This window comes from Siniperca chuatsi, linkage group LG21 (assembly GCF_020085105.1).
Source record: "Siniperca chuatsi isolate FFG_IHB_CAS linkage group LG21, ASM2008510v1, whole genome shotgun sequence".
Lineage (NCBI taxonomy): Eukaryota > Metazoa > Chordata > Actinopteri > Centrarchiformes > Sinipercidae > Siniperca > Siniperca chuatsi.
This window is the reverse complement of record NC_058062.1, coordinates 11,803,840-11,818,931: the sequence shown is the minus strand read 5'-3', so window position 1 is coordinate 11,818,931 and position 15,092 is coordinate 11,803,840.

Below are 15,092 nucleotides of genomic sequence, written 5' to 3'. Positions count from 1 at the left end.
TTTTCTTGAATGTCATTTTAGAAAAAGCCGCTAGAGAAACCAGCAGACTATAATGGTTGAAATGCTCATGTGACATCAACCTTCTTTTGCAATTAAGCACAGCACAAAGCACTTTCTATTAACACCTAGGGAAAAAGGGCTGAGCTATGTGATCTGTAACTCAGACAATTTGTGCCAAATAAAACCTGAATAAATCAAAGCCATATTTCAGCGTTGTCTCACTGAGATGTAAATCTGGGGCTCAGAAAGGCTCTGTGGCCTCACCCTGGGACTGGAGGTAGTGTGTTATTGTTGATTAAAATGGATTAAGGGTGAGATTACATTCTGTCTCCTCCCAAAGTCCACTCTAAACTAGCCCAGCGCCAGCAGTCCAGGTCACTCTGAAGAGAAATAGACTCAGTGAGAGAGGCTCTTTCAAACGAGCTCTACAGTCTGTCTGGCTGAGTGTGGTTTCAGTGACACAGTGGCTTTTTCTTTTTTATTGGACCATAGGAGGGGAAGGGGTTGATTGAAAGAGGAGGAGAAATAATGACAAGAAAAAGGAGAGAGAGGGTGAGTATGTGAGACAGAAAAGTGATATATGACACCCAGACAGAGGGAGCGACAGCTATCAACATGTTCCTGGGAACTCTTCAGACTGACCAGTCCTGTCTGCTGGCAGGCAGTGAGTTTGTGGACTGTGGCTGCGGTGACCAGTCCTCACAGACCTGGAAAGATTGTTTTCACATCTCTGCTGGATTCAAGTTCATGCATACATAGCCAAAATAGCTGTGACACTGATGGGGGAGCTCTATCAGTGAATAAACTAGCCTAAAAACTCGATGATATCCATTCATGAAAAGATGAATGAATGTTAAACATATCAGGAATAAGAGTGTACGGCCATGCTAGCGGTGTGAGGCTGTACTTAGGCACAGCGGTGCTTTGAGTTAAATGCTAACATCGGCATGCTAACAGGCTTACAATGAGAATATGCTATTGTTCAGCAGGCAATGTTTACCATGTTCACCGTATTGATTTAGTGTGTGATAGCATGCTAACATTTGCTAATTAGCACTAACCGCAAAGTACAGCTGAGGCTACTAGAAATGGCATTATGTTTGCAGTATTTGGTCATACATGAAAGTATTGGACACATAGAAATTTTGACCTGAAGATGTCGCTAGATGAAATGTCAGGGGTTCACCAAAGTCTAATTTTAATTGCCTGGAAACCATGAATGTCTGTGCAAAATTTAATGGTAACCCATCCAGTTGCTGTTGAGATAAAAAGCAGTCTGGACCGAGGTGGACCGACTGATCAACGGACCAACATCACGTCTATAGTTACGTCGATAGCGTGTCTAAAAAGTTCTATAGTATCACCAACCATCTTAATTCAATGCTGCACACTGAAGGTCCACCAAATGCTACTTCTAAAGGGTAAATGTGAATGAGTTGGTAGTACTAATCCCACACTTAAGCTTTGTGCAGCTTTCAGACATAGTTAGATCATTGTTTTGATGTGCTGGTATGTACAGTATGGTTCACTGCCAACAGTTCCACCCTGAGAGTGAGATTAATGATTTTGTAGTACAAACAAACTGAGCTAAAAATGCTGCATACAGTTCATTTTGCCATTGAGTATTGTATTTATACGGCATACATTTCTCTTAGTGTTGAGAGAATTCTCCTTGATGAGGCAACTCTGACTTAATTGATGGTTATCATTCTTACCATCACTACCCCATTTATTTATTGTTCATTTTGTACATTTGTTCATGTTTATGCACTTTTGCTACTGTTTGCACTGTCTGGTTATATGCTGAACTGCAGCAGTTCTAGTACTTACTGTGTGCAATGACAGTGAAGCTGAATCTAATCTAATCTAATTAAATAACACCCAAAAATAACATATAATTCTTCACCTATGGCTTGCTTAATTAAACATGACATTTTGGGTTTGAGAGATAGAAAAAGCAAAAGAGAGCTGTTTAAAGAAACCATTTTACATAACTTTGCTTTTTAAGTCTTCTATGTGTCTTGTGTGTCTCAGTATATCTTAAAGGCATCATCATGAGATTTAAGGTCCAATTAAGATAACAGGCACAGGGTCATAAAAAAGACACTCTGCAATTGACTTGATTACCCCTAGTTTAAAAATCTTGAGGGGGTGGCTGAAGTGTGTATAACAACCAGAGTGGTTTTGTTGTCATAAGGCGGTATTTATTTCTGTTTTTAATTAAGGAAAATGATTCCCATCTGTTAAAAGGTTATTGTTGTGCTTGTTATAAAAGGTTTCAGCAGAACAGTTGATTAATTGAGCATGTCTTCAGTGCTGCACTCGAGCTTGAGCTGACCAACCAATTATCGTAATCCAGCACTGTTTATTTTTTCTCCACTGCCAGTCATGCCGCGTTGGCTGAGCTGGTGGTTTTACACTTTGAGGCCTGGTGACAGTAGATGCTCAGTAGCCAGTGAGACGGAGGGAGGAGGCAGGACAAGGTCCGTTCAGCCCGTCAGTCATCTAAAATGCTGTAATGACTGAAAGTTGATCTGTCTAGTATGGCTGAGCAAGCTGTACACTACTGACAGGGGATGAAGAAAACACTGACACATTCAGATCACATTAGTTCTGAGCACATTTACTGTATCAGTTATGAACTGTTTCTTATTTTCACGTTCAATTCGTAGTCCTTTAATTACCCCAGGCCACACAGTGAGAGGACTTCACACGTTGGACTTCACCATTGATTTTATGCATTCTCTAATGGAGAGGAAAAGTAGAACTGCATTGACTGCTAGCTCTTGAAAACACTGGAAATGTTCAATCGGCTGAAATAGTAACATCTAGTACTTTTATTGGCCAAAAAGCAAAAAGTCAGGTTTCAACGGGGCTCTTTATTTTATGTCATTTTGTAAGCCACCATGTTTAGATGACACATTTGCTGTCTTCCGTTCCAAACAAGTGAGCTTAGTCACATTTGGTGACCAATGTTGCTGCGGCATGTCGACAAATGTCTAGTGCATTAATCAAAATGTGCCCACAATTGTTTTATTTTCCAACAAAATTAAGTATTTTACTGTATGTCTTCTGTTTTAATTTTTGGCAAGCGAGCGTAAATGTCAGAGTTAATAAGAGGTTATCGGGAAGGAAAAAGTAATTAAACTCCCTCCCCTCAGAATGAGTCCTTTTACAGTACATGCTGGCGGATATTTCTCCCTTTTCCTCTGTCTAGACATGCAGGGCAGGACCGCAGCTTACATACTGGACAAAAGAGCCATACAGGTCTCTAGAGAACTGTGAAGACCAATCCAACATTTTAGACTTCTCTGACCTGGGTTATATAAGTTAAAGAAACTGTTTACCATGTTTACCACTAGCTAGTGATTTTGAGGGTACAGATGGGTTAAAAAGGCCTTAACTCAGTTTTTGTAAAAAGGTAACTGCAACAAAAGTCACAAATTACTGACTTCAAGAGTGCAACAATATGCAGTGATGGAGCTCCATCCCCCCCCAATTTACCCTGGTTGTCTGGTAATTTCTGGCTACTGTGCCGGTAGCCAATATGAGTTTAACAGTAGCCAGTGAGGAAATTAAATTTCCTTTCTTGCTCTACATGTTTGATACTGGGCTCTTCCAGAAACCTCCCTCCTGACCTTTGCTTCCACCTGTTATAGTGATGGTCTGCCTCATGTCACTCACCTCGTAATATTGACACCACCACTCCAACGCGCGTTAATTGCAACATTCACTACTCAGTGTCCCGGGCTAATAATCCTGGACGGCTGGCAACATGCGTGCCCTTGCATTAAACCAGTGGTACAACTAGTATCTCTGTGTTAAAGTTAACGACAGCAGATGTGTTAATTTTCCCAGCACCTATTTTCTAAACACCTCTTTTTTATTGAAAAATAAAAAACAGATTTCCAGGTTACCTCAAAAGAATCAGTCACTAACACTTGTAAAGTTTTTCTCAGGGGAAAACACAATATATTGTTTGTTTCCTTTTGCTTGGGAACAACTTGGTGGGAAATTGTAGCCATCGAGTCTGAATGCAGCCATTGTGCCAATATCAGTATGGCTTGTAAAGTTTGTAAATTTTACTTATGAAAAAATATATCACATTAGGTAGAAAATACTTAAATGGTCAGACTGGTTTATTTACACAAAAAAGAAGAAGAAAATCCTATAATTGCAAAACTGAAAATTGCTGTTATCCATTTTACTTGAAAACATAATGATATTGCATTTGTTAAGGTTAATCATCACAACAACTAAATAACGTGTCTTCCTGTAGTCTGAAAGGTTGGCCTGTTGTGTAAATCGAAGGTTCAGACATCCATGGAGGAGGCATGAGGCTGTGACCCCTCATGTTCTCCTCTAAGAAAGGAATGTTGGCTGCTGAAAGTATCATTAATTGTAAAATCACACAGAGACCCTAAACATCAGTGGCCTGCAAGGACATCCCATGAGAATCCTGTCAGCAAAGATGAAAAAAAATGTATTGAGTGCATGTTAAAGTCAAACATTTTTATGTTTTAAATATATTCAAATCATATCCTCTGGTTTTTAGGGGAAATTCTAATATTTTGTTGTAACCAGCAAATCAGCAGTTTGGTTTTTACAGTAAATGATAAACACAAGCACTTTCTGATATAATGTTACAAGTTAAAATATCTGTTAAAGTGCCACTTTCAGCAGCTCATAAATTTCATACACTGTATATACAGTACACTCTCTCTGCCAAGACACTCTTGCTATTTTTCTTATCTTGTACAGTATCAGACTGTGAAAGTGGAGCAATAACATCCTTGAGTGTGCCTTGCCAGGGCAGCAGAAGCCGTCTGTGGAGGAAATTAAAGTGAAATACATATCCCTGCCTGGCTCTTGCACTTCACATACCCATAAAGCACTTCTCTGCGATTGTCATCTTTACAGCCTACACATCGTTTAAGGAGATTTTTCATGTGGCTGAATAAATCAATGTTTAAATATTTGAGATCTACCTAGCAACAACAATCAAATGCAGAAAGCATTGCTGGCAGTAAAAGAATGGGGCTTGGTGTGTGTTGTGTGTTCAACAATCAACAATTGGGGTCAAGGACTTTAGTTTACTGTTTAAATTGTGTTTATTAGGCACTAAATGCAACTGAACTACTGTATATAAACCAGCCAGGACTGAAAAGCCTTTATGATCAGCTTCTGAAAGTAAGTAGTATTACTGTACATAAGAATCAGTAAAGTTTTAGTATGAAGTCTTTAGTGTTTGTGTCTGAAGCTCAGGTTGGTCAGGACCAGCCTGCACTGCACTGAAAGGACCTTTTCATCCATGACAGAATGAACCAGATGCACAATTTGGAGAAAGCTGCTGACAGAAAACCAGCTAGGAAAATATTTGGATGTTCATACGCTCCCCCCAAAACACATCACATGTTTAGAATACAGAGGTTCCTGTACATACGTGTAGAGATGCAGCAGCCAGGGCGCCTGGCCACCCTTTAGTGTCACTCCATTCGCCCCACACGCTCTGTAAATATCCCATCATCCCCAGGTGGTGGAGACACTAGTCAAGGCCAGGAAACTGCCAGAATGACAACCTGGTATATTTTCAAATAAACATGAATTTTACATGAATCATTGTTCATTGCGTTTGAACATTGAATCATCAATGTTCAAACGCTTATCTCTGAGTGCGACCGAACGGAAACCAGAAAGCCCGCCTCCCTTGAATAGCCATGTTGGCTAACTTGAAGTTAGGTTGCATCACTGGGGCTCAATACTTTCTATTACCTGGGTTATCATTTGGGTGAATATGTCGCCTTTTTGGAGACATATTGTATTTTACATTTGAAAACATTGCTTCCATGAAAACAAAAGGGGATCATGAGTTCACAATTTCTGCAAGTGGTTCATTTCCTGGCAGACGGTATAAATGTAGAACAGTAAGTAACTCCAGCCCGCAATTGTACCGACCCTCAATAATAATTACTATACCCTCAGCCATTACCACAAGGACAACATTTAATGTATCAAAAAAATATATGAAGCTGCATAGTCATTTTTAAAATATATGACATTCTAGAAAGTATTTAATTTAAAAACATGAATTATATTATAATATTTATTTTGGGTAATTTTTATTTGGGTCATTTAAGGCTTAAGGCTTAAAAATGCCATCTTATTGCATTTTATGATAAGATCTTTTGTGCGTTTCTGTTTCATATGTGCTGACAGGGATACAATAAAAGGGTTGAAGCCAGAGATACAAATATTTGCACATTTAGAGTCTGTTTTTTACTGATGGAATGGGACTGTATACAGTAAGGCTGCCATGGTCCATAAATGTAAATCAGCATGGCTTTTCTGAGAAAGAAATATAAGCTCAAGTTATAGCAGAGGCCCCTGAGGATTAGCCTTCCTCTAAAAGCATCCTTCAAGATGATGCAACAGGCCAGTAGTCCGACACTGCTGGCGGTCCACTGCTCCACTAACACAAAGGCCTGATATGAATTGAAAGAAATCTGGTTTTAAATCATTTCAAGTGGATCTTTTCTGCTTTTTCATACTGATTGTAAAGAGCTTTTAAAGTACTTTGCTACAGAAACTCATTGGTTCCTGGCCCTCGTGAGAGACACCCCTGAAGCAATCCATCACAGACATTTTAATGCTTAAAAGACTCAGAGGAAAAGCAAAGTGTTCACAGTGGACCAAGGACTGAAAGAAATGAACCAGAAACCTACAGTATATATGTGTGTGTGTGTGTGCGTGTGTGTGTGCGTGTGTGTGTGTGTGTGTGTGTGTGTGTGTGTGCATGTGTTGGCACATGCTTGTGCACTCAGAGATTTGTGACATTTGGCAAATAAATACATATCGTTTCTTTGTTGTCCACTTCAAGCAATCTATAAAATTGCTACTATTTATGCAGACCAGAAAACAATAGATTTCATATTTTTGCATATGTTGAGATCATTCCATAGTGAATTTAAAGGCCTAATGGCCTGAGTTGAAATCACAAGTATTTGGAATCTAAGATCTGATAGTTATAGTTAGTGACATGGTTGCTGGCAAGGCTTGAGCTCTTGAGTTCCAGAGAACAATGTTTAAAATGTACAACTCTGAATCTTTAACCACTGTAACAAATGGAGTGCAAACATGCAAGATAGACATCACAGAGATACTGAACAAATTCACTGATATGTGGATGAAATGGCCGGTTCAGCTATTAACAAAACCGGCTACATTTATGTGCTATTAGGACCATTTATTTTCAAAGAGATGGAAACATCAAGCTGATTAGGTTGACATCGCACCGCCCTCATTTCAGTCTACAGTGAGAGCCTGTTTGTGTGTTAGGCCAAAGTGAGAGGAAAATATTCTTGCTTTAGATTGGATAATAACATTGCAAATCTGATAAATTCAATCTAACTCATAGCCTATTAGATCTGGTGAATTTAACACTGAATAATGGTCATTTAGTTGTGACCAGCAGATTGGGGTGCACTCAGGGGTTGTACATAGTAGTTTAAAGGATGAGTCAAAACTTATTTTCCATTACACATATTGTATTTTGCAGACTTGTTGCTCTTTTGAATAAGAAATTACAAGCAAATAAGCAAATGGCCCAGATGCCTTCTAATTTAAAACACTTTCACTGCACCATGATGAAATTTTAGAGCTGTTATTAATATTATATTATACTACCTACTTTACTGTTACAACATGTTGGAAATTCCAAACAAAACTAACAAAATAGTGTGTGTGTGTGTGTGTGTGTGTGTTTGTGTGTGTGTGTATGTGTGTGTGTGTGTGTGTGTGTGTGTGTGTGTGTGTGTATGTGTGTGTGTGTGTGTGTGTGCGTGTATGTGTCTGTTTCTTTGTGCATATGTGTGCATCTCTGTGTGTTGCTGTGTTCATAAGAATTCCTGAGGGATAATCTCATAATTAGAGCAGATAGCACAGGAAGTTTATTCAGGTGGGCTTTTTAAACAGGCCTGTCTACTTACTCTACTGTATGAGAGACAGCCAAGCACAAAAGCCTCGAAATGAGAGACTGTTTAGGTGCTTTCCACTGCTACAAGACTGTAAGATTATGCACAAGAATCCTATCAGTGAAACTGTGTTTTTGCTGGTTGAAATCTGGCTGTTTGCTTGCATTAGACTATAAATGTAAAGGTGTATATCACCAAAACCAGCTGTCTCAAAATCTGTTGTGTTGATTTCATTAGCGACACAATCCAACATCACACAAATTTGTACATATATATGATATGCAAATATAAATAAATATCTGTGGAGCTAAGATCCACATTTTTTCACCATTCTCAATATCTAGATTTATTATACAATATATATATTTATTAATACAAACTACTGCTTAGCTTACACAGATAAAATGATACTTTAAAAAAAGAAATCAACATCTGGCTTGTGCAATATCTACAACAACATCAAGGCAGCACTTTTGGACACCCAAAACAAACTCTCTCTGGGTCAAAGACAGGAAGCAGATGGCCTTCTGGCCTTCTTTCATTCTCCATGTGGGATCATGTACCCTCCATAAGCCTATTAACACCTACGATACAGTAGCCAAGCCGCTGTGCTGTGCGTTAAACCACGGTTGCACATCTTTAATCCGGACATCGCTGTTGTCTTTCTTGTTGAAAACAAACAAAGTCACATTGAAGCTACGTGAAGCCATTAGTTGTAAATTGCCAAGAACAGTGTGAAAACCCAGTTGAAACCATGTGGTTTTAAACTGCCTCCTTCTCGCCATGTTTTTGGAATCACTTCCAGCTGCTCCACAGCCACTAATGGCACCTTGGGCCCACATTGCCGTTTTAACACTGGCCAAGTCTTAGCCCCCTCCTGCCTGATAGAAGCTAAGGAGGTTTTCAACTACTGTTGAACAAATGATTTTAGCCCATATTACGAGCAATAAAAAGACGCCCTGCTGAGTATCCTGAATGTTGTGTTCATGCACATGAGCATATCCTACACTATGTTAACAGTAGTTTGAATAGTTTCTTTTCAAATTGTGCCATTTCTATAGGTTTAAGGAAATCCCTGAAGACATTCAATAATCAAATGAAAGCCTTTGGTAATACTTTCAGAAATAGTGTAAATGTGCAACACTTAGTTTAATACTTAACTAAACCTAAAGCTACAGTAAAACATATCACTCAGCCTACTTTATTCTGTTGTCTTCTCCTTTTCTGATATGTACAATTACTGCTAGTCTTCAAATCCGCTGCCCAAAGGACTATATTATAATAGATGTACACAAAACAAAATAAAGAGAAACTGGACAAATCAAAAAGCACAGAGAAGATCTTTGTATAGGTGCTGGTTTGTGTGTCCCCAACTGTTTAAAGGGACTAAGTAAAAGCATGTTCAGTTTAGTTTTATTTACCAACAACACCATAACTGCCTCTGTTCAGTTCCAAAAATGTGCACAGCTGTACACACAGTCCATGCCAAAGTGTGGTAAAGATGTTCAGTCAGTTAACAATGGTCAGACATCCATTGTTTATCTGTGCATTTCCAGTATTCTGGCAGTTAGTAACTGCAGCAGAATTAGAGATCTTGAACAATTAAGGGTTTTTGTTAGGTAAAGGTTAACTATCCAGTGAAAAGAAAGGGGTGATCAAAGCCAGATACTGTGGTTTGAGGGACGTCCTCAGTAACCATTATGCAAAATGAACACATCCCAAACACAAATTCATGTGGAAGATCTACAGCCTGGGGGAAAATCTAAATGCATGTCATGGCAGGCGTTTTTTCAGCTTTTGTTTATGTTGAAGGGACCTCACTCAGTCTGTTATCAATGACATCATCTGACAGAGAGGATTCTTGCTGATAACCTTTGACCGCACACTGCTGTCAGTTATAGAAACAGCCATGGTTAACAACTTAGTATGTGGGAGCCAGTAACATACTCAAACATGCTGCACTCACATGTGAGAAAACCACACTCAGTGACCAGAAATATAGAAACTTGTACTATGTAATGCAATCCAATTTAAAGCTCTGCAAAAAATACTACCTTAAACACTTTGTTAGAGGATTTAAGCTAGGTATGTGATATTTTTGAAGCTGTAGTTTGTAGCAGTGTTGTATTGGATTGCATATTATTAAAAGATGTTTCTAATATTTAGTTTCCCTGTGTATGTAAATGGGGGTAAATCTCATTCTTAATCTAATCCTATAGATACAAAGGCGAGCCCAGAATATATATATGTACTGTAATTCTGTGAGAAATATGGGGAAAAAATCATAACAATTATAATAAGAAAGATTGTGAGTTTATTATTATATATATTTTCGCTTGTGTTATTATTAAATGTACACAGAACCCCCTAGAAAACAGTATCAAATCATATATATGTTCTTTTCTGCCTTGTACCAGTTATCATGGTAGCAACTCTATGAAATCAGTGTGACATTAATGAAACCTGTAAGCGTGAGGCTACAGAAATGCATGTGTGCATACATGTATGTATTCATATGTGCATGTGTTAATCGACTGTTTGTGAACCATGTTGGCTGGTCAGATGGCCAATTAGTGCTTGAACCTTTCTGCTCCATCTCGAGAATAAGGGCAGGGCACATCTGGTGTCAATACATCTTAATAACTTATTGTAATTCTCCTTTTCCTGGACTGAAAATGCTGGGACAGAGGCCCATTTAAAAACTTGTCAAGTGGTTCGAGCATACCTGTTTGAATGGAGCCAGATTGCCATCACTAGATCAGCGAGGGTACTGCAGGAGAGAAAAATTGACTTTTTTTTCATTTTGCAATTAGTCAGTAAAGCTGAAACGTTTTATCATTCACATCATATCACATTATAACTGTGTAAACAGTGAGACAAATTTAATCAGAAAGTGTTTTATGCATTTACACAGTTATTGGCACAACTTTATGCACAAGATATTTACTATAATGTGGATACTAATCAAAGGTCCCAAACAAGTCCATTAATCATAAACCGTTTGCTACAAACTTGTGTCCTCTATTGTTAATACAGATAATAAAGTTTTTCATGGAATTCCTTTATTTATACTTTTCAACTGACCCCTAAAAATACTTGTTTCAATGTATAGTATGCCTCATGTAAAACTTTGAATTGTCTTTGTGTTTGTGCTTTTCAAAAAAGCTTACCTCCCCATTTCCAAGAGTGGGCATCATTTCTTCAGTTGGTTTGAAGACAGGATAAAGGTGAGTGTTTGGCTTCTTCAGTTTGTAGATGAAAGTAAGGACAAGTTGTGGCACAGTTTGGCACCATGGTCCAATTTCCTGTTTGTTGCTGGTCATTATATCCTCCATAGAAAAGCTAAGAGAAATAACAATGGCTAAATGTGCAGAAAATACTTTCACCAAGGTTAATTTAAACAGATGTTGGGGGGAGGGAGTGGAATACTTTCTGTCAATGAAAGCCTTTGGAATTTCAAGGTCCATGGAAATTTAAGAACATCAGATAGACAAATAGAGCTTCTCTGTGTAAGTAGCTGTATCTTATTCAATAGTTAGAAAACAATGGGTAATGCTGTAAGGAATGGATTGGAGGATACAGTCTTTAGGGAGCTTAGAGAGTAAATCTATCCAACATGCAATTTACTGATCAGTCTTTTGGCTGGCCATTGTGTTATGAAACTAGACAAATGTCTTCTTCTATCAAACATACTTATTCTACGCAACCAAAACTAGATAGTTTGTGTGTCCTAGCTTGGCTGTCTTGGATGTGACAGAGCATAATGAATAAATTTCAACAGTCCTGGCAAAAAGCAAATGGGCCATTTATAGTATCAAAGAGAAAACCAAATATTGACGTCAAAGATGCAAAAATTGGCAGATGCCAATGGTAACGCCTGGGCAGAAATGAAAGCGGTTTACACATGAGCAGAAAAGACAAAAAAATAGACCTCAGTTATTCTGTGACACTGCCTATTACTGGTTCCTGCCAAGCCCTATAGGGCAGAGCACAGGGAGGAGCTCCCTAGCGCATAGATTACTTCATGCTGTCCCATGCTGTGACAGCAGGCATGCCATCATCCCCTGGCGTCCTCCATCTTCCTCAGGATGTGATGATTAGGAAGGCTGACGTCTCTGGGATCAGACAGGCATCCAGAATCTTGCTACATGTAGACCGCTGGGTAAGTGAGATGCCGTGTCAATATACCACTGACAGTTTCCATGGCAAACACAGTGCAAAAGCTATTACTGTAAGTGTTACTGTGTCCCAATGAGATCCAGTGGCCTGAAATCACCCTCTGACTGCAGTATGGAGTGTTATGCAATGTATTTGAGAGATATAGTACAGAGATATAGTATAAGATATAGTACTGCATAACCCTACACATTTCTGATCATAGGCAAAAAAAAAGCTCTGTGTCCTTAGATTATGATTAATTCATTAAACATGCTCTGAAAATGTGTCTTAAATCTATCTAACCTTGCTTCTCAAACATTAATTTATAATTTTTTTATTCATACCACTAGCCTGTATATAGCCTAGTCATAAATAGCACTGCATTGGATGTTAGACTAACAAGCTAAGGGCCACTGACCACAATCTGCGCAGAATAAAGCTCAAGTTGCCATTCATGTGAGCTCAGCCAGTGCAGTAGATAATATGGCTGGCCATTCCAAAACCACAAGTTTTAGCCATATTGCAAAAATCCGCTGAAAACCCAACTCCTTGTGGCTGACACAGAGGAAGTCAAGTTGGCTTTCCGAATAGCCAGCCACACAGCCGCCTTCACAGTTTACTGACTTTCAGAGGTGGCCTTTATAGGGGACATGCAGGGTGACACAAGAGTTCAGGACCGGCGCTCTGACTTCCTGTGGCTCTCTGGTCACGTCTGGACCAAGATTATAATACCTTCACCTTTAGGAGCAGAATTCAGCTGACATATTGATTCACTATATTGGAGCAGTGAGACCCTGAGGAGCTGCAGCGCTGACAGACTCACAGAAAATAGAGGGAGGGATACAGGGCTTCGTCCCTCAGAGAATAATCCCACCACCCTACCATTAGGATACACATATACAAACACACTCCCTGCAGCTGTCGAACATGTGCATTTCCATACAGCTCAGCTAAAGACACGGAGACACATTCACACCTGTTAACACCGGCAGCACCGGCCAACTCTGACTGACAACTTCCCTCTGGCCATCATCACCTCTCAATCGCAGGAGAACTGTCCAAGTAAACAGTCCATCAGCAGCGCATCGGAATGCTCTGCCTTACAGCATTAGTATCAACAACCTTTCCACATCTGTGCTGATTACTGGACAAAGGGTCTGAAAAAACAAGAGAAAATGTCTTTTTTGTATGTTAATAGAAGCTCCCTTACTGGAATATGAGCCACCGGTTGGGAATAATTGAGCCTGTGTGTCTGCATGACAGGACACAAAAATTACTGGTGTTTTGTGTTTCTGAATGTGTGTGTTGCGTGTGTGAGTTAAAGGTCGGGTATGCGATTCTAGAGAAATCCAATACCATGACAAATACCATAATATAGAGCGAACAACGACACAGCAAGTAATGTAACTAACGTTAGCTAGGTTGTGGGTTAGCTAATTGTCCATACAGTTGCTGCTGCAAAGCTAACAGCCAGAGAGGACGAGATGGTTTCCCAGCTCCAGACAGCGATGCTCACAACTCTCCTGCTACTATAGCAACCATCACAACAACAGCATCTCCTGGCAAAGTAAGCTGAATGTCTGTAGGCAAGTCATTTAACGTTACCTGACACACAAATCATGGCTGGAATAGTGTTGTGTGTCTCGTTTCGAGCCACTTTGATTATTTCCCATTTACAGAGCCAGGACTGTGTACAAACACCAGATTTCTTTTCAGCGCACACACAGAAGGGACAGCTAGCAGACCGTGAGGAGATATTCGCTGAATTTGACAAAAAGACGTGTATAGGATTAGAATCGCATACCCCACCTTTAATGTACATGAACTGTTACACTTTGTGTTATGTGGGGTTGAACCAGTAAGCTCTGGATGTCTGATTTGTGGCCTTGAGCATTAAAAGGAGGCTTTGTAACATCAGCTCCACAATGTTGTTTTCCTTATTTTTTCAGTTTTATTTAATAGATTCTGCAAAAACAGAAACAGACAACTGAATTCAAAAGATTACTTAAAGTATGAGAAGACAATGATAATGGAAGGTTTGTACTTGTACAGTAAAAAAAGCCAATTTTTTTCATATTTCCGGTGTGTGTTCCACAGCCTAGAAATTCTCAGTAATAGTGTTTGAGAAAATAACAATTCAAAGGATCGCTGATCATTGTCAAAAAGGATGTTTTCAAATATGTAATAGCTTTCAAAAACAGCCAAAGAATCTTTTTTTTTTGCTGCCCATAACAGAGCCATACATATACCTTTTGTTTGTTTTCATATGTGCTTAACAGAGCTGTGAGGTTTATTTAATGTGTTGGGAGGAATGGGTCCTGTCATTGATGATAAAGGGAGAGATAAATTGTCTGTTATCACAGATGAAGATCGTAAGGAGTGCAGAGAGGAGATGTATAGGAGTGGATAGCTATAAATCTCTGATAGCTGTTCTGAACTCAGGGAACATTCTGTTGAAATATTAAGATCTCTTGATTCTTTATTCAAATGACAGATTTACATGTTTGCAAGGTAGAAACAGATCAACAGAATATCCTTTTTCAGCACATAGGGCCATTGTGAACATAAATCCTAAAAGCATGAGAAAAAGGCCCAAACTGAATGACACTGCCCCTATCTCTCTCTCTCTCTGTGTCTCTCCTCGTGACAGGTGATTAAATGGCAGCTCTTGCTCTGCAGTGAGGGAGACAGTATGTTAAACACCTCTCTGGCATGAACTCTGATCCCTCATTGTCTGCTTATCTGCACTAAAGACCTACAGATAGATGAGTCCAAAGGGGGGGCGAAGGCTGTGTGTTAAAGTCATCACACAGTGATGTAAAGCAGGCGCACACTGAGGCTTCTCCGAAAGTTCAAAAGGAAATGAAATACTTATTTGATTTTTGTTTCACTTTTTACCCCCAAGCAGCCTCCTTCCCTTCCATCCTGCCCCTTACCAGATTTATTAATGTTATTCTTGAGATT